This window comes from Dipteris shenzhenensis, chromosome 28, assembly GCF_047967505.1.
Source record: "Dipteris shenzhenensis isolate YYH24624 ecotype China chromosome 28, Dip_SZ_1.0, whole genome shotgun sequence".
NCBI lineage: Eukaryota > Viridiplantae > Streptophyta > Polypodiopsida > Gleicheniales > Dipteridaceae > Dipteris > Dipteris shenzhenensis.
The window spans coordinates 10,604,394-10,626,805 of NC_141623.1; the positions used below are offsets into that span (position 1 = coordinate 10,604,394).

Genomic DNA, 22,412 nt, shown 5'->3' on the forward strand with positions numbered 1-22,412 from the left:
CAGCTTGGCCATCTCACCACTTTGCGTAACATCAGTGCTAGCCGAAGACTCATCCACTGACTCTACCGATGCTGTGCAAAGGTATAAAAACTCTACTTGAGCCTTTCTGATTTCCATCACGGAAACCAACGGTCCCTGAGGTATATCTTTTTCACCTCGCAAGACATAAAGCACATCATTCATCTTGAATTGATATACGTGCTTTTTCCAATCAATGGCTGGATTCTTCCTAGAATGCCACGCCATTCCCAGGGCTATATCTGCATGAGCAAGCTTGGTCATTTCAAAATCAAGCTTCTCAGCATAGTCCTGAATCCGAAGCTCCAACTGGGTAACCCTTTGGTCCCATACTTCAGTTGAACTTCCATCTGCCATCCTGACTGTATACGCATAGTCAGATGGACTTGTCTTTAATTTCAGCCTCTTCACGAGCTTGGAGTTAATCACATTGTGAGTTGACGCTGAGTCAAACAACACAATGACATCATGACTGGCCACTTGCCCTTTCATCTTGATCAACTCCGTATCATTGAAGGCTGTATACCCCGTTGCTGCGGGCTTAGATAGGATGTTATCAGGTGCACTCGTCACTAACTTAGCAACAGATACACATAACAAACAAGGTACTAACCTCTGAGAAGGTCCCGCCAGTTGCATCTGCATATGCTCCGCACTGGGACTCTCCTGCATTTCCACGTCGCATTCAGATATTATCATACTAGCCGTGCGACGATCTTTATTCAGTGGACAATCCTTCCACTGATGCCGCTGAAGGCAGCCGAAGCACAATCCTTCTTTTCTAGCTTTCTCTTTTTGTTCAGGGGTCAATGAGGACTTTGACCAAGCCCGGGCTGCCATTGGAGTTATTTTCCTTTTCACCCCAACGGTGGTACTTGTCTTTACTGGTCCCTCAACCGGCTTCACCTGCTTGGTTTGGCCACCTGATTGGGAGACACTTGTCTTTGAAACCCATTTCCTCTGAAATCCCCCTTTCCTCGGGTGCTCATACTGAGTCCCTGCCTGCACAAATCCACCAGATCTGCCTCTGGCATCCTCATAGTTCAGGGCTACTGCAATAGATTCATCTAGTGTAGTCACATATTTAGCCCGAACTTCCATCTTGATCTTGTCGTTCAGTCCATAAATATAGTCTTTTAACTGAACCGACATAGGGAGAGGGTCTGTTATTTTCATAACACATTCTCTGAATTTGTCAGTGTACTCTGCCACTGACAAGCTCCTCTGACGAAGATTTCTATAAGCATCCCAAGCTCGGGATTCTTCATCAGGTGGGAGAAAGTGTTTCTTGAATTCAGCTTTGAACCCTTCCCAGGTGGTTGGAGCAACTTGATCCTTCTGTTGCTTTATCCACCATCTATCCGCTGCCTCAATAAACAGGTGTGTGGCCTCGCGGATTTTCTTTAGATCGGATTTAATCTCACAAATGGCGAAGGCTTCTTCCCACTTGTGCAACCAAACCTCGATCACATCAGAGCTGCGCTCGGTCATCCGACCAGCGTACTTCTCCGGTCTATAATTAGCGATATTAGGTACTTTGACCCTTGCGCGCTCTAAGGAATGTACACTGGGCTCTGGCTCAGCTAGAGCTTTGCCCTTATCAATCCTAGACGGTCTAGCCGACAAGGCTTGCACCATCTCCCTAATCTCATTTTGACCAGCATTCGCCTGAAGCTGCTGGTTCATAATCTGCTGTAAAGCATCCTCTAATATTGAAATCCTACCAACCAATGTAGATGCTGCCTGATGTGACATTGGTTGTGTTGACTGTACTCTAGATTCGCTAGGATTTATTCTTGAAGTCTGTCCTTCTGCTTCCATTTGTTGAAAGGGAGGGTTTTTTTTTTTTTTTTTTTTTGGTTGTGTCTCTCTTTTTTTTTTCTACAGTGCAGAATTCACAAGACCATAGGACAACACAAAAAAAAAACTGCACGGAAAGAAAGGCCTCCCTGATCTTTTCGACGATTCTGGCTGCTGCAGCTATTCGCAGGCACGGCCCACTTGGCTCTTTGATGCAAATTCCACGATACACAGTCTTGCAGGCTCACCCCTATGCTTTGGAACGTATCTTCACACAATGAGCCGATTTTTTTTTTTTCGTGTGTCTTGGTTTTGCACCACCCTTCGCAAGCGACCTTTAGTTCCCCACAGTCACAGCGTCTGGCTTTGTCAACAGCGCCTGTGTTCTGGTCCTTCTATTACGTCACAACGGGTCATCGCCCCGCTCTACTTGTACGTCGTCAATCCACCAGGGATGTCCAGGCCTGCTCCGTTCGTTATTTTCGTCACTTGCGTGGAGATGACGATACACAGATAAAACTCGTGGTGACTGGTTGAATAACGACGAATAGTGGCTGGTGCGTGTACGAATCCTGGTCAGCAGCCCTGCGATAAGGCGTCACTCAATCTGCTGCTCTCCGTCGTCACGGCGACTCTCTAGGTACAGCCACCATCTGAGAAGTCCCGACTGACCGGCGAACCACCACGCTATCAACCAGTCCCTAATCACGGCCGCTGCGAGATCGCCAATTCGTAGACCCCTTTCTGTTCCTTGCGCTCTGATACCAAGTGTCAACAAATTTCTGCCTTTCTCTTCTCTACAGATCACGGGAGTAGCACCCTTCGTTACCACCCAGCCAATTCTGCCAAGTCTTCAAGCAAGAGAGAGAGAGAGCTATATCAAAATTACGTAAATCCACACATTCTTCACTTCTCTCACTAGCCTTGACAGACCCCAAATCCCTAGATAGATCTAGATGCCACATGTCATCCATATAGGGCCTTCCTAATGCAACATTTCACCCATCTCTTGGGATGCATTTAATTCCTTGCCCCTAGGCACATTCTTTGCACTAGGCCCTTGGTCTCAGACCTATCTAGTCTGGTGCTATCAGCCCTCACCTAGGACCTTGACATTAATCCCTCCCGATCATTTACATAAAGCGCAAACACATATATTACAAAGATAGATCCTATAAGGGAAATGTCGACTGATTCTTCCGAGGTCATGCTACCTCGGCTAGAGCGTAACAGATGATCAACTTGTTTCTCCTCAAGAGATAATAGAAGTTACTAATTTGACTTTTATTCAACACGAACCTGAAAGTATTCTTGAATTTCGTGAAAGACAAATCGGGAATAGAACTATCACGGAATACAAGATTAAGTGGAAGGATCGTGTTCAGGAGGATGCAACATGGGAAACATTACCTAGCCTCCAATGGACATTCCCAGGTTTTCTTAGGACTTAGGAGTGAGTTCTTAGAGGAGGGGGAAGTAGCTCAGCTCGTGGCTCGGAGACAATCTTATCTGATAGATGTCATGGTTGGGTGGTGAGCTGCCTGCTCGGACGACTCATGTTTCGTGTGTTCTTGTATTTGCTTGCAGGTCAGAGGTTTCAAGAGTTCTGGTGTCATGTCACGGTGTGCAGCCCTTCTTTTCTTGAAAAAAAAAAGGTGTTCAGCCCTTCTTCAAACTCTACTTGCAGTACACAGGCTGCCTTAGTCCTCCTGGTCTACTACTGATCTGCTCCCTGAAGGCTACCTTGGTGGATATGGTATGAAGCCCCAAGGGGGCCCTTTTATAGGAGCTGGTATCCCTCTATCTGTACCCACTTAGTAGTCCCTTGTGGGCTGACTTGCAGTCTCAAATAACCGATCCATGAGGGTCCTACTATGATGATGTACAAGGAAGTGATCAATCACCAAAAGGAGATGAGTTCAGGGCACTCTGAAATGCCTCGAACTTCTCACGTGGAAGTGCTTTGGTGAAGATGTCTGCAACATTGTCATGTGTTGACACATAGATCATATTGATCTCCCCTGCATGCAACTTCTCTCTGACATAATGATAATGAGCCTCAATGTGCTTCGTGCGAGCATGAAACAAAGGATTCTTTGCCACTGCTACAACACTTTGACTATCAGTGAGAACTGGAGAAAGACCCTCCAATAAGAGATGAAGATCAGCAAACAAACAACGTAGCCAAACACATTCAAGTGTTGCTGGGGAAGCTGCCCTGTGTACTCAGCTTTACATGAGGAAGTAGCCACAGTAGATTGTTTCTTGATCAGCCAAGAAATGCAAGCTTTGCCCAAAAAGAAACAATTACCACTTGTGGACTACCTAGTGTCATAGTCTCCAGCCCAATCTGAGTCACTGTAAGCATGCATCTGCAAGTCACTCCCCCTGAGAAACATCAAGCCATAAGACTTTCTGCCTTGCAAGTAACGGAAGATGCGTTTTACAGCTTGCCAATGTGTTGTCTTTGGGCTGTGCATATACCTGCTCACCTGGCATAACGTGAATCCCACCTTTTTTGTCCTGTGTGGCAGCCACCAAGGCAGCAGTTGCTACTCCTATCACTTGTCCTGCACCTTGACCTCTGCGTCGTCCTCCACCTTGTTGAGGAGGAGTTTGAGGTGCAACCACATTTTCTAGCCTTGTCTCATCTCCGTTGACATAATCCCATAGATGTCTGTCAACTAAGATGTTGCGCGCCATAAAACTCCATAAGGAGTAGTTGGTGCCATCCAACTTATCCTCCTCTGTGAGGACACCAAAAACCTCATTGGGATTGTTTTGAGCCATATAACTCAAAAAATGCAGCAAACCTGACAAGTGAAATCCCTTCCTAGGATGAAAGATGCACAACCAAAAGCTACAAAAAATCTGCCCAAAATGACAACTTGCTATCACAGCCTATCAAAGGCTTAAAATGCACCAGAATGCTCTACAAATGCCCAAAATCTGCAAAATCTATTTGCAAAAATTGGCAAAAAGTCTGCAAGGTGACTCAAACTGAGTCCAAAATTGCCTACAAAACTCTCAAATTATCTGTCCACTGCCAAATTGCATCCAAAATGCAAAAGCCTCAAATTCCTGCAAGAAATTTCAATATTGACTAAAAGCCCCAAATGTTGCCGAAATTGTGATTTGCTTGCAAAAGCCCCAATTTCTGGACAAATCTGCAAAAGGAACACTTGCAAAGGAAGGCACCTGCAAAATGATTCTGCAAGGAGACCCTGCAAGGAAAACCTGCAAAGGTACGACGCCTGCAAAAGTACTTTGGTCCGCCCAGCAGGCATGTACGGTAGCCCGTGGTGGGGAGCCGACCTTTCAAACACAGAGTCGGCTCGAGTCGAGCGCCTACAGATACTGATGTTTGCTCGGATGATCCGCAGCAAACCATCGGTACCACACCAGATCATTCTAGCAGAGTTCGGCACCTCACCCCTACAGCTCGATGCGGCTTTTCAAGCTATCACTTATCTACACAAAGTCAGGGATTTCAGCTCCTCTGACAGTCGCCTCCGCCTACCTTGGCTAGCCCTATCCTCCTCTATGGCCTTATCCGTTGATGGGGACCAGAGATGCTGGTATAGTCGTCTTTCCAGTTGGTTCACCCGACTGGGCCTCGACTTAGACCGGTTGCCTCCTTTTCAGTACAGCCTCGACACTCCACCATCTCCCCTCTCCCCCACTGACCAGGAGGTCAACCGGCTCATTCGAGCGGATCTGCTCCAGCTCCACACCTGGCGGACATGGTTTCTTCACCCCAAGCTTCCTGTGAAGCTCGACTTCTACCGCCGACACTGCCTCCAGATCTCACAGGAGGGCTTCATCACACCTCCGGGTTACACACAGCTTCATCTACCACATGCGCTCCGGATCTCCCTTGGTCAGTTTAGGGTTTCGTCACTCCGATTACGGATTGAGAGCGGACGCGCAGAGGGAGTCCCACAAGAGGACCGCCTTTGCCCACTTTGCGACTTGCAGGAGATCGAGTCGGAGGAGCACTTTGCTTTCAGATGTCCTATCTATTATGCCATTCGAGGCCGGTACCACTGCCTCTTCCGCGACGGATTCGGCCCCCTCCCACACATGCTACAGTTTCCGGATCAGCGATGCCTAGCCGCTTTCTTACATGAGATGACTCACCACCGAGATACCTCTCTTCGAGCACGACGACACGCACAGCACACACAGCGTGAGGACACCCAGCGGCCCATCACTGATTTCTTCCGATCACAGGATACCTCTCCTCAGTCTAGCCAACGACGCGGACGTGAGCGAGAGCCAAAGCCATGACAGCTGCACCAGCGGACAGACTCACACATCCGGGTCCATGACATCTCGTCTCTGCTCTCTGCCCGCCCCACCGGGGTTACCGTTGCCCTCATCCACAGGGCCACCCGCCGCCCCCGACGACCGAGCTCGACTAGGCCGCATGACGTCAGAGGCCAATCATCTATCACAGGGTTTTTTCCGGCCTCCCATCTGACGGCCCCTCTATGATTGGTCTCTGACGATCACCACCTACACATATATATTGTATCTCCCCCCTCTGCCCCATTTTAGGTAGACACATATTTTTTGTATCAGGACTAGACACACCGTCCTTCATAACCTCTTTTTTTGTAGAAACGGTTGGCTGGCCCGTTTTGAGACTGCCACCGTTATGCTCATTGTATCAGTTATCTTTAGTCTCATAGACCTTCACAGTCTCCCGAAGACTTTAATCAACTTTCTTTCTTTCTCTCTTTCTCCTCATTTGGGAACTTACACATAAGGACGTGACCTTTCAAACATCAAGGGGGCTCTAAGACTCAACAAGAAGGGATTGAGATGTTAGCAGGACCTGTGGGACAAAACAAGGTTGAAGGGGCACTTGGAAAAGTGATTTGGAATTAAAAAGAGTTTTTAAATTCGATGAGTTTGACACTATGTTACTTCAGGAGAGGAGGAACCTTTGGGATAAGAAGACCTTGGCATGGATGGGAGGTACACAACAACCATCACCCAAAGACTCTAGATGGTCGGGCAAAAGAGCTTTCCTATCAATGTGGACTGCCAGAAGGATCTAATAGCTCATCTAAACAAAAAATGGCATAAAAGAGACTCAACACAAACTTAGATTTGAAAAAATATGGCATAAAGAGATCCCAAAATAAGCAAGCATGTCTGTTGTGGATAATTGTGCATAAGACTGTGTGGACAGCTAGTAGGGCCAGGATGACAAGACAGGGGAAGATGCCAAAGATGTTAATGCACACATGAAGACATACCACACAATTTTATGAATTGAGTGCCTACGTGTGGAGCTTGGTTAGAAGTCATATCATACATTTCCCATTTGACTATGCAGACATTCTACTAGGAGACACTCCTTCTAGAATGCAGGAAGATTGGACCATTATAAGAAGCAATGTCTTGTGGTTCAAAGATGTGCTAATGCCTTCAGAGGTGAGGCTGTGGATGGAGGGTATGTTATTATAACATGGTCGGTGAATTAAAGCCTGAGCTGAAAATTTGGAGCATGTGGACCATTTGGTACAACAATTGTGAGTTTGCCTCAAGAAAAAGACCTGGACCATGCTGGCGGGATTTTTCGACGACTCCTCAGACTCCATGGTCAAAGAAGCAAGATCAGTCTCCCCTACAGGAAGTTGTGGTGCAGAGGACTACCATGGCATAGATGGCAATTTCCAAAAGTCAAACATTTCAAACAGAACAGCTCTTTTCTCCTCGTTCAGTTTTTTGTATTCAGTTGTGGCTAGTGGTGGTATCAATACACCTAGGGCTGGTGGCTTGCCCGAGAATTGATCTCCAGGTTTCCCAAGTGGGGTGTGGCTCAAACAATGCAGACTCCTACCAGTCTCCTTTTCTTTTTTCTCCCAAAGTTACCTCTCAGGTGATTCCAAGTGCTTTGCTGACTACACCAGATGGGAATATGCCGTAGATTCGCTCCAAAAGATCTGGCATGCATAATATCCTGGCGCCTCTACCTTGGTGGGAACCGTAGCAGTTCATGCATCTACACCTTTGTAGAGTACAGACACACTTTCCTACTCAGGACATTAATAAAGTTACCCCATCAAAGGCTGGACTGTTTTCCTCCCCCCCTTACAGCCTGGTCGTTAGTGTGGATTTTAAGCCAGACATGTTTCCCTGAAAGTTTCGGATGTTTTTGGTGTATCTATATTCTCGTTTAGTCTCACATGGGCAGAGAAAACTTTTAGTAAAAACATGTGACTTATTCATATAAGCCCGTATTTTCGGAGAAAGACAAGCAAAGCAATGCTTATGTCGTAATCAGTGCCCAATCAGATGCAGCTACACTGGGTTCGCGGAGTCTCTTTGCCAATCCCAGTGGTTACTAAAATACATCAATTAAACAAAAGGGGAAGAATCAAGAATAAAGAAGAAAGCAAGAAGGTGAATAAGCAAAAATAAACAAACAAATCCAAGAGAAAATGTATAAATCTCATTAAGAGGGGAGGTGCTTTGTCACAGGCATCCTCAGCCCGTGGCAAGCTAGACTACCACGTGGTCTGCCAAGTCAGCAAGCAGCCACGTCAGCAGCAGTCCACGCAGGTTGTTGCCACCTTAGCACCCTGCATCAGTAGCTAGGTCAATAGCCAGGACAGTAGGACACATGGACTGCCACATCGGCAGCCACATCAACAAACTGCCACATAGGCAACCACGTCATCAATGCAGAGTAGGGCTTGCAACAACATTAGTGCACGACACGTCAGCCAACACCAGTGCCACGCAGGCAGCAAAACAGTGTGTTGACATCATTGCTTATATCAACGGTGACATCATCAGTACCCAACTGTTACGTGGCAGTCATGCCACATCAGCATCTGGTCGGTGCAGTCGGACAACATCGGTCAGTGGGGAAACATGCACTCAGGGCCCTAGGGGGGCTATAAAAGGCAGCCCCCCTAGCCCTTATTCATCCTCCTCCTCAGTGAGCTCTAGCCTCAGCCAGCAGCAGCATTTGAGTCCAGGATCAGGCTCGGAGAAGACTGCAGTAGAGCAGCAACCCATCCAGTCCTTCAGTTTAGTCCCCTTAGTTCACTCTTTTGTAGTGAGGGCTTCCCCTCCATACAGTACTTCTCTATTTACAGTTGTATTCAGCCCTCTGGACCAGACATTGTTCATTATTCATTTTTCCTCGTGTGTTTTGAGTGCATCATTCTTTCAGTCCACATAGTATTGAGCAGGAGAGAGAGTGAGTTAGGCTACCTCCCTGTTACATTGATATCAGAGCTTCAGATTTTCTTCTTGAGACACAGGGAGGGTCAATTTAGGGACAGCCCCACTATTTTATGGTACAGACGAGATCCAGAAAGGACACCATGAGTACTAATGAGCAGTCCAAGACAGCTGGGGAGGGTCAATTTAGGGACAGCCCCACTATTTTATGGTACAGATGAGATTCGGAAAGGACACCATGAGTACTAGTGAGTAGTCCACGACAAGTGGGGAGGAGGGATCAATTTGCCAACCCCTACCACCACGGAATCCTACAGATACTTCAATGTCTACCATGATGACTATGATGAAGATGCAGCAACAGTAGACCGAGAGTCTCTTCAGCCACATAATTCAGCTAGCCAAGGAACTCTAGGACAGTGAGGCTCAGGAGGCCACGAAGCTTAGAGAGCGTACTGCTCAGGTAAAAAAGGACAAGCAAGAGTGTAGTACTCGGGAAGAGAAGGAAGAATGGGACCGACAACTCCTCATTTCTCTACTCTGACCATTGGGGAAGGAAAGTGAGAGTCCCACCGCCCATCAAGCCCTCTTTTCCTGGGAAGCTCAACTTCACGTGGTACGATGGTAAGCAAGAACCTTTAGTGTTGGCCTCCTAGCTCAATCAATTTGAGATTTATTTTTCAGCTATGCCTACAAACCAACAACAAGCAGTGCATCCTAGCATCCATGCACCTTACAGGCGAGGCGGTCACCTAGTGGCTGAGGTGGCAAAAGGACTGAGTGAGTTATACAAGCTACGCCGAGATAGTGAATTATTATGCCAACAAGTTCACTCACGTGTTCGTACAATTGCAGCTGGCGGAAAGTCAGAAGCTGAGCAGGTTCCTCCATGGGCTGCATTCCGACATCCAATGGTACGTCCATAGTTTTCGACCACGGGATTATGAGTGTGCGTACAAGCTTGCTCAGAACTTTGAGCTCATGTACAAGAGTCAAGGATCCACGCAAGTCACCAGTAAAAAGTCCCAGGATTCCACACCAGATGATGGTGGGAATGGGCAGCAGGAGAAGATCTGGATGACGAAGGACGGCAACGGATATGGCGGGTACTTGGATGCAACGACACGCGCAAACTATGCAAAAGAAAACTGATGCTTCCATTATAATGTGCCGGGGGCCATAATAAAGGAAGATTGCCAAGTGGTTCACCCACAGCTTCAACTCCTACAGGGACAACCTCAGTGATTATCGAGGTGCTTGACGATCAACAGAAGGGGGAGTCTCGTCAATTTCCCAGCATGTTTCAGTTTTATGGACATGTTGGTGGTCAAAAAGTCCTTAGCTTGGCAGATTCAAGTAGCTCTGAGGACATCATCTCCACCAAAGCACCTAAGAAGGTCCAGTTGCCTCTCACGCCGACAGTTATGTGACTTGGCACATTTCCAAGGCGTCAAGTAGAGAGCCACATGCAAGTATCCTTAGCCACTCTAAAGATCTTAGGGTGCGTACACAATCGGACACTAAGGGTCACACCTACTTAAACAACGGATGTCACCTCGTGGGCACCATAGTGGCACAAGTTCGAAGTCCGACTAGATTATCAGAACCAAGGCGTGGATATCAAGATCCCAGTCCATGGATCCAAGTTCATTTCTTGGATGAGTCTCGACCTTTGAGGATGGCAGCACCAGTCCGATTATCAGAATATCAAGATCCCATATCTTGGTCCAAGTTCATTTCTTGGCTTAGGCATGTTCCGCCTCGACCTTTGATGTAGACAGAGGGCTCAAGGCCCACAGCAGGACTAGGATGTCTATCAAAACAAACTTTTCTCAATCCCTATCACGTATACACGCCGAGGAGAACCAAATGGAGCATCATCCTAGAGCACTGTCCCAGAGCAAAGATCCTTACCAGAAGTTAGCACAAGACCTAGAAATTCAGTTCCTGCAGATCAGGATTCATGAACTTGGCAATCACCTCCGGATGCATGAACCACGTATTCACATCAGGATTCATTGGCCAAGTATACCACAGTCAGCTATCTCCTTCAGCATGTCGGGAGGCCCCTTTCATGTACTAGTTTGAGTTTCAGCAGAAGGGGATGTCACAGGCATCCTCAGCCTGTGGCGTGCTGGACTGCCACATGGACTGCCAAATTAGCAAGCAGCCACGTCAGCAGCCCATGCAGGTTGCTGCCATGTTAGCACACTGCATCAGCAACTAGGTCAACAGCTAGGACAGCAGGACATATGGAGTGCCAAGCAAGAAAGAGAGAGCGAGTTAGGCTCTCTCCCTATTACTTGCTTTCAAGGACATTAGACGGTGTGTGAAAGCGTAACGCAACAGAGCAAGACGAGAAGGACTGAAAACAAACTACTAACAAAGGAAATAAGTACCACATGTCGTGCCATCCAATAATGTGAGTGCAAGATACCTTTCGCATTCCTTTAGAATATCAAGAAACTACTAACAAAGGAAATAAGTAGCTGAATTTTGTACTGGTTCCAAATCCGAAAGACAGATTGTGAAGGCGGGACTTCAACCTATGTGGTAATTACTCGAGAGTTCTGCAGAGCACACACTAGTGATCTAGCACTAAGTCTAGTTAATTATTTTGAATCCATCCGATAGAGAGACAATCTACATAATTTTTTTGCCAACCGATTAAAATTTCTAGCTGCGACAAGGATCCCCCTTAGAAAAAGTGAAATTTATGTTTCCCTTCCAAAATCGGGCACATGTCATTTTAATTCAAAGAAAGACAACTATTATTGACGGCATGTTATGTTCAAACAAAAGAGACAAAAAACAGGAATCTCTCTCTCTCTCTCTCTTTTCTCACATACCTGCTCTTACCAACTTGCTCTTTTCATCCTCCAACCTTTCTATGTTTTGTAGCAGTCCTTTGATTTCTTCTACGCTTTGAGTGCCCATTAGTTTTGTAGATCCCTTGCTTGACTTCAACCAGCCATCAGTAACACATCTCATAAAATTCGCAATCTGCTCCTCTTCCAAAGCACCTAGATCTCTCCTCAAAAGCTTGTTCTCTTCTTTCAAAAGCTTGTTCTCTTCTTTCAACTTTTGAATTTCTACCTTGTTGACTATGTCCTCTTCCTGAAGCTTTCTTACGTCCCTTCCTATGACTTTGAACTGTGCTAAGACCGCCTTGAGGGGTTCATTGACGTCCTTTACAAACAAAGGACGCCTGACTCCACTCTCCCCAATCTTGAGGAACCTTTGCTCCCTTAAGTGAGGAGAAATGAGCTGAACCAACTTCTGGGGGGAGACCCCTGAAAGTGGAGTGGGAGTGGGAGGCGTCCCTCGGTTGACGATGGTTACCAACGCCGCTCTTTTGAAAGAAGAGAATAAGCTTTCGAGGAGAGATCTAGGTGCTTTGGAAGAGAAGCAGATTGCGAATTTTTTGAGATGTGTTACTGATGGCTGGTTGAAGTCAAGCAAGGGATCTACAAAACTAAAGGGCACTCGAAGTGTAGAAGAAATCAAAGAACTGCTACGAAACATAGAAAGGTTGGAGGATGAAAAGAGCAAGTTGATAAGAGAAGGTATGTGAGAAAAGAGAGAGAGAGAGAGAGAGAGAGAGAGATTCCTGTTTTTTGTCTCTTTTGTTTGAACGTACCATGCCGTCAATAATAGTTGTCTTTCTTTGAATTAAAATGACATGTGCCCGATTTTGGAAGGGAAACATAAATTTCACTCTTTCTAAGGGGGATCCTTGTCGCAGCTAGATATTTTAATCGGTTGGCAAAAAAATTATGTAGATTGTCTCTCTATCAGATGGATTCAAAATAATTAACTGGACTTAGTGCTAGATCACTAGCGTGTGTTGTGCAGAACTCTCGAGTAATTACCACATAGGTTGAAGTCCCACCTTCACAATTTGTCTTTCGGATTTGGAACTAGTACAAAATTCAGCACGCAAAGCTAATTGATAGCTATACTATACATAAGGCTATAGAAACGCTGCGAGTAATTTTGTCTATATGTCTTCCTGGAAGCTTAACAAGCAAATGTAATGAAGGTGGGAAAAAGAAGGATTTTAAGGGGGAAATAGATGGGAGAATAGTAGGGGAAATGGGGGAACTGTGGGAGACTATATAAGTCAACCCAAAAGGATTGTAAGGGACTTTTTGATGTGACATCTAATCCTATCTACTATCCCTCCTGCTACCTGCTGCCTACGCTCACACTCTCTCTCTCTCCCTCTCTCTATTCCCTCAGCCTTCTCTCTCTTCCTTTCTCCTTCCCCTTCTCATCTCTTCTCCTCCCTTCCTTTTGCTATTCTCTCCCCATCTCCAAATCTGCCCCTTCCCCCTTCTCTACATTGGTATCAGAGCTCCAATCTCTGGCACCTTCGCTTCCCCTTCAACCCCTTATCTACATTGTTGGACGCCAGCATCACCAAGGGCTTCAGAATCATCAAGCTGTGGCAGGAGATAGCATTTGCCAAGCCACTCTACAACTGGGTCTCCCGAAAACAACATCAAAATACACGTTTTCGTGAGCACAAAAAAAAGGGCTTCTTGTTCCCAAGACAGTACGTGACTGCCAGACAAATCGATTGTGAGCAGCCCGTCTGTTCAAGAGCTGCGCTATAAGGGTGTACCCAACCGTCTCGATCTGCAGCCCATCCTTGCTTAGGCCGTCAGTTCGTCAACCGCCATAACCTGCCATGCACGGGTTTACCCAATGATCTCGATCTGCAGTCCATCCGTCGCTCAAGCCCTTAGCCCGTCAGCCGCCATAGCCTGCATCTCTGGCGTTGTTGCCCATCCGTCGCTCAGGCCCTCAGCCCGTCAGCCGCCAAAGCCCGTCACCATCCTGGCGTCATGCCTGCAACCCGTCACCATCTTGGCGCCCACGTCGCGCTCATGCCTTCTCCACCCGTGCCGTTGACGTCGCCTTTCGTCGGCGCTGCGTTGCTGGAGACCTTAGCAGTTGCTAAGGTTCAGCTAGTTGGGGTTTAGGTTGGGTTGGTTAGCTACTTGGGTTTGATTGGTTAGGTTAGTTTAGGTCTAGTTAGGTCTTTTTAGGTTAGTGATTGGATAAGGTTGGGTTTAGTCAGTTTGGTTTAGTTGAGACTACCCTAGGTGTCTTAGTTGTCCTAAGCTCAACCAAAAAAAAAAAAAAAAAAAACCCTCTTTTAGGGTACTCCTACAGCCCTATTCTGGGCCTTTCTAAGCCACCTTCGTGGCTCATTTTGAGCCCCGTTTCCAGCCTCTTCACCGAGCTTTCTTCGAACCTCTTCAACGACTGCATTTGAGCCTCTTTACTGACACCTCTCGAGCCTCTACATCGAGCCTTCGACACTTGGCACATTTTCCTCGTGTCACTCATGGCACCCAAACGTGCACCCCGGTCGGATGAGTCATCTCAGCACGGTGACGATGTTGCTCAGCAGGAGCAGATGCCGGTCCCAGAGGGTGCATCTCCTTCACAGCCAGTTTCTGCTATGCCTACCAACACACAGTTTCTAGATGCATTGGCCTCGATGCTTCAAGGGGCTTTTCAGCAGATGGGTCAGCAGTTGGGGCAGCAGCTCACCGCTGCTATGGCTATGCACGATACAGCTATCACCCAGATGGGTAAGAACCTTGGGCAACAGATCACTACCGCCATCAGTATGCACGATAGGGATAAGCAGCCCGCACCCCAGCACGGGGATCAGTCGGATAGCCAGGGTGATTTTCCTGACCCACACAGGGGATTTATGGCTGATGGCCGTCGCACTTATGATGTTGGTTCTATGCATGCACCCCAGCATGGGAATTATGTTGATTTTGGTGATGCCTTGCCCGTGCCGCCGAGCACTTCTCTTATTGATTCCACGCCATTTGGCTCGCATATTTCATTCGCTGAGCCGTCCATTTTGGGCCGGCCCATTGGCACATTTTTGCCAACGGCGAGCATGCCTGGATTGGGTGTTGGGTTTCAGGGCAGTTGGAAGAGGGGCCAGTCCTCTTCTCAACCTTTTTCTATGCCACCCACCCACCGAGATGTTTATGGCAGGCAGACTCAGCAGGGATTGCATGCTTCGATGACACCTCCTGTTAATACATTCAGTCAGACTCAGCCTGCGTATCAGGGAGGTAATGCTTTCAGTCAGACGCACTTTATGCATCAGGGGAGTGGTTCTCCTAACCAGCATGATGCTGGAAGTGGGCAGCACGCAAACATGGATGATATGCTTTCAGATGCCTTACGTTCATATAGGGCTTTGCCTGAGGATGTTCGTAATGAGATGCCCTTTTCACAGTATGTGAGCTTCAAGCGTGAGTATGCTGGTAGTCACTATAGGAATAACGCAGCCAAAGATGTGAAAGATAAAATCTCTGTGCATAAGTTTAAGGGTGACACTCGCACTCCCAATGAGTTGGAGGAGTGGCTCACGAAGCTTGAAGATTATTTCCGCTTCTACCCTAAGAATGATGAGGAGAGGATCATTTTTGCTGGCATGCGTTTACAGGATTATGCACATACATGGTGGCGTTACATGCGAGAGTCACCTCAGAAGCCTACCACCTGGAAACAGTTCAAGGAGCTTATGGTCACGACCTTCGTCTCGGCCCTGATCCTTGAACAGTACCTTGCTGAATTCTATGCACTGTCACAAACAGGTACGGTCCAGGAGTACTTGCAGCGTTTTTGGAGACTTTCTTTGTTTGTACAGGATATTTCTGAGAAAGGGAAGTTGCTGCGTTTTATACAAGGCTTAGATCCCTCTCTAGCTGCTGATGTGAGAGCTCACAATCCTCTAACCATTGAGCGAGCAGCCCAGCTTGCTGAGGTGTTTGAGCCAAAATATGCTGGCAAGTACAAGCATGTGTCACATAGCTTCTATGGTACTGCTTATGATGCTGACAGGAAGACAAATTCTGCTGATTGGATTGATAAGAAACCAGCAGCTGCTTCCTTCCCACGATATCCAACGGTTTCTGGAAGTAAGATGCCATATGCAAAGCCATACAGGCCCATGGATGCAAAGACAGGTGTCAAACCCAGCGCTGGTTTTGGCAAATCAGAAGTTAAACAACATTCCAGAGCCATAATGGACAGTAGGAAGAAGGCAAATTTATGCTTTAGGTGTGGAGAGAAATGGACACCTGAGCACCGAGATGTGTGCAAAATGAAGAATGTCAGCTCAGCCAAACTCAGCATGATAATTGAATTATCTGATGATGATGAAGTGGCTGATGTAGCAGACCCCCATGATGTCTCTCATGAGGAATTGACAGGAGTTCATGATGTAGATGAGTCTCCCGACACAGATGCCACAAAGGGGACTGTTTTTCCTTTTGATCCGGGTGGGGCTATTGAGCAAACCACTCATGTGATGCATGAGATTGATATTCAGCCTACATGTAGCAGGAAGGGCCGTAAGCCAACACTCTCTGTGTTGGAGCATCAACCTACAATGCCTTTTCCTGTCAGAGGTGATGCTAATGGTAATGTTCCTGTGGATGATGAACAGATTTATTGGGATGCCCAGTCTACACTGTATACCATCTCACTACATGCCTTGATGGGTGCCAAAAGTGCTGACACAATCAGGTTGAAGGGAATGATTAATGGCAGATCTGTCCATGTATTGGTAGACAGTGGTAGCACTCACAGTTTCATTAATTGTAGAACATTGCAAAGATTGGGATTAGTTGCTACAGAGATAGACCATGGTCTGAAAGTGGAGATCGCGAATGGACAGCACATGATCAGCAGACATTGTTGCCAGGATGCCAGGATCAAGTTTTCTGATCATTATGAGTTTGCAGGTGATCTTTTGGCATTGGATATGGGACCCATAGATGCTGTCCTGGGTTGTGATTGGCTGAAATCCCTGGGGAAAATCAGTATAGATTTGAATGCTTTATCTCTTGAGTTTTGCCACAAAGGTAGAACTGTTACATTGCAGGGCATTGTGAATCAGAAATTGCAGGTCATTTCAGCAAGGCAGCTAGCTAGGGAGCTCAAGAACGAAAGTGCCATTTATGCATTGAATGTCTCTGTACCTCAGAAGGGTGGTATTCCCATGTGGATAATTGTGAAATGCAGAAATTGCTCTTAGAATTTGGGGATGTGTTTGCTGATATGCCATCTCAGTTGCCTCCAAAAAGAGATGTTGATCATGCCATAGTCCTGGAACATGGTAGTAAACCAATAAACAAGGCCCCGTACCGACTCTCTAAGGTTGAACGGGAAGAAGTGGCAACACAGGTGCAAGATTTGCTTCAGAAAAACTTCATTGCTCATAGCACCTCGCCATTTGCATCTCCAGTACTCCTGGTGAAAAAGAAGGATGGCTCTTTTTGTATGTGCATTGATTACAGAGAATTGAATAAGACCACCATTAAGAACAGGTTTCCTATTCCCAGGATTGATGACCTGCTGGATGAACTCAAGGGTGCTCAGTATTTCACGAAGATTGATTTGAGGTCAGGTTACCATCAGATCAGAATGAAAGAGGGTGATGAGCATAAGACTGCCTTTCGTACAGAAAGAGGATTATATGAGTTCAAGGTGATGCCTTTTGGTTTGACTAATGCACCAGCCACCTTCCAGGCACTCATGAACAAGATCTTACACCACCTTCTTTTCAAATGTGTGCTGGTATTTTTCGATGACATTCTCATTTATAGTAAGGATGCACAGGAACACATTGACCATGTCCGACAAGTGCTAGAAATCTTGAGAATGCATCAGCTTTATGCCAAGGCCAGCAAGTGCACATTTATGGCAGAGGAGGTTGAATATCTTGGTCATGTTGTAAGCAGGCACGGAATCAAACCCAGCTAAGGTGAAATGCATTAAGGAGTGGCCGCAGCCACAAAATACCACGCAGCTCAGAGGTTTCTTGGGTCTTGCTTCTTTTTACAGGAGATTCATTAGGCACTTCGCCAAAAGGGCTGCCCCTCTCACTGATTTGCTGAAAAAGGATGCCTTCCAATGGTCAGAAGCAGCACAACTCAGCTTTGATAACCTCAAGGATGCCCTTAGCAATGCACCTGTATTGGTGTGCCCTGATTTCTCACGGTCTTTCATTATTGAGACGGATGCCAGTGGCAAAGGTTTAGGGGCTGTCCTAAAACAAGAGCATGGTGTGATTGCTTTTGAGAGCAGGAAGTTTAATGCCAGAGAAATGAATTATCATGTTTATGATCAAGAGATGCTGGCAATCTTGCATGCTTTTGCAAAATGGCACCACTACCTGTACGGTAGCAAGATTAAGGTCAAAACGGATCACAGGACACTCAAGTACTTCTTAACGCAGCCTAATTTATCCATGAAGCAGAAGAGATGGCTGGCTGCAGTTCAGTCCTATGATTTTGAATATAGAAAGGGGAAAGAGAATGTGGTTGCTGATGCCTTGTCCAAGATGTGGTCATGCAAACTGTCTGCCATTTCCACGCTTCATCAGGAGTGGATACTTGGGATTCAGGAGGAATACATGCAAAATTCTGATGCAGCTCCTATTTTTGTGGAGTTACAGAGTCCGTCCAGCCAAGGACATGTTCGATTTCAGCTCCGCAACGGACTGTTATGGTGCAGGGACAGAATTTATCTTGTGCCAGACTCCAAGTACAGGTTGATGGTATTACAGGAAATGCACTCATCCCCTATGTCAGGGCATACGGGTATCACAAAAACATATGAAAAAGTCAAGGAGAGCTTTATTTGGGATGGTTTGTGGCGAGATGTGGTTAAGTTTTTCAGTGAATGTTTGCCCTGCCAACAAAATAAAGTGGACAGCCGGTTACCCGCAGGCCTTCTGCAACCGCTACCCATTCCTGAAGGCAAATGGACTCACATTGCCATGGACTTCATTACAGGCTTGCCTTCTACAGATAAGGATTGGGATAGCATATTTGTGGTGGTTGACAGGATGACTAAGCAGGCCCATTTCATACCGACTAAAACTCGGTACTCCGCTTCACAGGTTGCCTGGCAATTCATTGAGTATGTGTTCAAGCACCATGGTTTTCCTCAGGAGATTGTCAGTGACAGGGATGCTAAATTTATGGGTCACCTTTGGCAGGAGTTATTCACTGCAGTTGGTACTTCCCTTGCGCCTAGTACTGCTTATCATCCACAGACGGATGGACAATCAGAGAGGGTGAACAAGTGGTTGGAGGAGTATCTAAGACATTACTGTCATGACTACTGTCATGACACGCAGAAGTCTTGGGACAAATGGTTAGCATTGGCTGAATTTTGCTACAACAGCACCAAACACCTCTCTATTGGCATGAGTCCATTCGAGGCTATGTATGGATGCAAAGTGGGAATCCCTTCCAGGGTTGCAGACTTGGCTGTGAAAAATCAGCAAGCAAGGAATGATTTGGAGAGTATCAATGCCCTTCTGCAGTTGGCTAAGAGGAATATGCAGGATGCCCAAGCCAAGCAAAAGAAGTATGCGGATGAACAAAGGAGGTACTTATCTTTTGAAGAAGGGGATTATGTGCATTTACGTCTCCATAAGAATCGATATTCCTCGCTGAAAGGTAATACCAACACAAAGCTTGCCCACAGGTATTATGGCCCCTACAAAATCATCCGCAAAGTTGGGCAGGTAGCATATCAGTTGGAACTACCGAGTACCTCCAAGATCCATAATGTTTTCCATGTATCCTTGCTGAAACCACATGTCGGACAGCATGTCCAGGTTCTTCCTGAGCTGCCTCCTATGGATGAAGAGGGCCACATAATCTATGTGCCGGAGCAAATCAAGGGCTTCAGAGATCATGTACTCAGGAACAAAGCCTACACAGAATACCTTATCAAATGGAAAGGTTTAACCGAAGATGAGAATTCTTGGCAACCTGAGAGCATTGTGCAGGACTACCCCTATCTCCTACAGAGCTGATCAGTTTCTGTTGTATCCTTCTCATCCAGGGCAACCTCTTGGAAATTTTGAGGGCAAAATTCTTTGGGAAGGGATGGCTGTAATGAAGGTGGGAAAAAGAAGGATTTTAAGGGGGAAATAGATGGGAGAATAGTAGGGGAAATGTGGGAACTGTGGGAGACTATATAAGTCAACCCAAAAAAATTGTAAGGGACTTTTATATGTGACATCTAATCCTATCTACTCTCCCTCCTGCTACCTGCTGCCTACGCTCACACTCTCTCTCTCTCCCTCTCTCTATTCCCTCAGCCTTCTCTCTCTTCCTTTCTCCTTCCCCTTCTCATCTCTTCTCCTCCCTTCCTTTTGCTATTCTCTCCCCATCTCCAAATCTGCCCCTTCCCCCTTCTCTACAGCAAACTTGCGCTCCTGCTTAGATCTTGCTAGCCTAGGTGAAACTAGACGCATCTAAAGTTAAAATGACAGATACACGTTAGTTGTCAGGTCGTAATTTATTCTCAAACTTCTGCCCTGCACTTTAGCAGCAGTTCTTGCTGCTACCTAAAGATCAAAAGTCTCACGGACTTTGATAGTGCCAGCTCACACTTCATAACTTGGATCAAGTGGATCTTTTGTCATTCAAGGAATGCAAAAAACTAAAGGATCTTGATATTCTGATAATCGGATATTCTAAAGGAATGCGAAAGGTATCTTGCACTCACATTATTGGATGGCACGACATGTGGTACTTATTTCCTTCGTTAGTAGTTTCTTGATATTCTAAAGGAATGCGAAAGGTTTCACCTAGGCCAGCAAGATCTAAGCAAGAGCGCAAGTTTGCTTGTTAAGCTTCCAGGAAGACATATAGACAAAATTACTCGCAGCGTTTTTATAGCCTGCTATACAGTATAGCTATCAATTAGCTTTGCGTGCTGACTTTTGTACTGGTTCCAAATCCCAAAGACAGATTGTGAAGACAGGACTTCAAACTATGTGGTAATTACTCGAGAGTTCTGCAGAGCACACGCTAGTGATCTAGCACTAAGTCCAGTTAATTATTTTGAATCCATCCGATAGAGAGACAATCTACATAATTTTTTTTGCCAACCGATTAAAATATCTACCTGCGACAAGAATCCCCCTTAGAAAGAGTGAAATTTATGTTTCCCTTCCAAAATCGGGCACATGTCATTTTAATTCAAAGAAAGACAACTATTATTGACGGCATGGTACGTTCAAACAAAAGAGACAAAAAACATAAATCTCTCTCTCTCTCTCTCTTTTCTCACATACCGCTCTTACCAACTTGCTCTTTTCATACTCCAACCTTTCTATGTTTCGTAGCAGTCCTTTGATTTCTTCTACGCTTCGAGTGCCCATTAGTTTTGTAGATCCCTTGCTTGACTTCAACCAGCCATCAGTAACACATCTCAAAAAATTCGCAATATGCTCCTCTTCCAAAGCACCTAGATCTCTCCTCAAAAGCTTGTTCTCTTCTTTCAAAAGCTTGTTCTCTTCCAACGTTAGGCAAACTATCTCCAACAAAGTGTACAAAGAGTATGGTAGGAAAAGGGCTAAGATAAAAAGACAAAGTGAACAAACTCTCACAGTCATCCGGTCATGTCTTCTCTTGGCTATACAGTGTAAACCCTACGATCCATATTTACCGCCTCTCTTGAGAGAAGTTGAATCCCATTTATGTGCCATTGAACATAATAAGCTTGCTATTGTTCGCATACATTAGGTTTGAAATCTTTAGACCTAGGGGATTGCTATCAAAAATTTTCATCAAGCACGTGAAGGAGAAAAGGCTTAGAGAAAATATCTCAATCATCGTGGATAGTCATGAGCGTGAGGTAATGGATGACAACTCCATTACAAGGGTGATGTGTACACACCTATCAAGAATTTTTGGTACTCGGCCCTAGCCACCAAAAGATTATGAGTTTTAGATTGCTCCGTTCCTTAACACTACACCAACCACAGTGTGATGCCTCATGAAGCGCTTCTACTTCAATGCTCATTCAGTCAATCAGATCTGCACTTTACTATATCTTAGTATGGACAAAGATAAATCTCTTGGCCCCAACGATATTCCCATAGAATTCTATCAACATTATCTGAGTCTATGTAGAAGGGATCTCACTAGTCTCCTGAATCACTGTATACGGGAAGGTCAACTTCCTCGACAGATCAATCAGGGGCTTATAAAACTTATCCAAAAATCCCCAAATGGGTTCTACTGGATGACTAGCTATCACTAACTATGTTGAATGGTGCTTATAAAATAGTTGCTAAGGCCACGGCATCATGTGTGAAGTTTCTTCTAGCGTGATCTTTGCACCCTAAGCAATACATGATTCTTCATGGAGGGATCATCCATAACGCAACAATTGATTTCATTGTCGTCACACATAACTTTGACTCAGAGAAAGCATATGACCAGTTCAACAAGTCGTTTATCCTAAATGTCATGATGAAACTTGGAGTTGGAGTTGGATTTTGTAGCATGGTAAAAACTCCCTTCTTAACT

At 45.9% G+C, this 22,412-nt stretch overlaps 1 protein-coding gene across 5 annotated transcripts in view; it reads right to left on the minus strand.

Moving 5' to 3' along the window:
* Positions 1 to 22,412, minus strand: part of LOC147883159 (uncharacterized) — a 45,680-nt gene that overhangs the window by 22,668 nt on the left and 600 nt on the right. For 4 of the 5 annotated variants that reach the window (XM_087399979.1, XM_087399975.1, XM_087399980.1 and 1 more), the window contains exon 1: positions 11,874 to 12,087. The exons of the other annotated variant lie outside the window; for it this stretch is intronic. The gene's annotated coding sequence lies outside the window, so the exon portion shown is untranslated. Of the gene's footprint in view, positions 1 to 11,873; positions 12,088 to 22,412 lie in introns of those variants that run through there. 5 annotated transcript variants of the gene reach the window in all.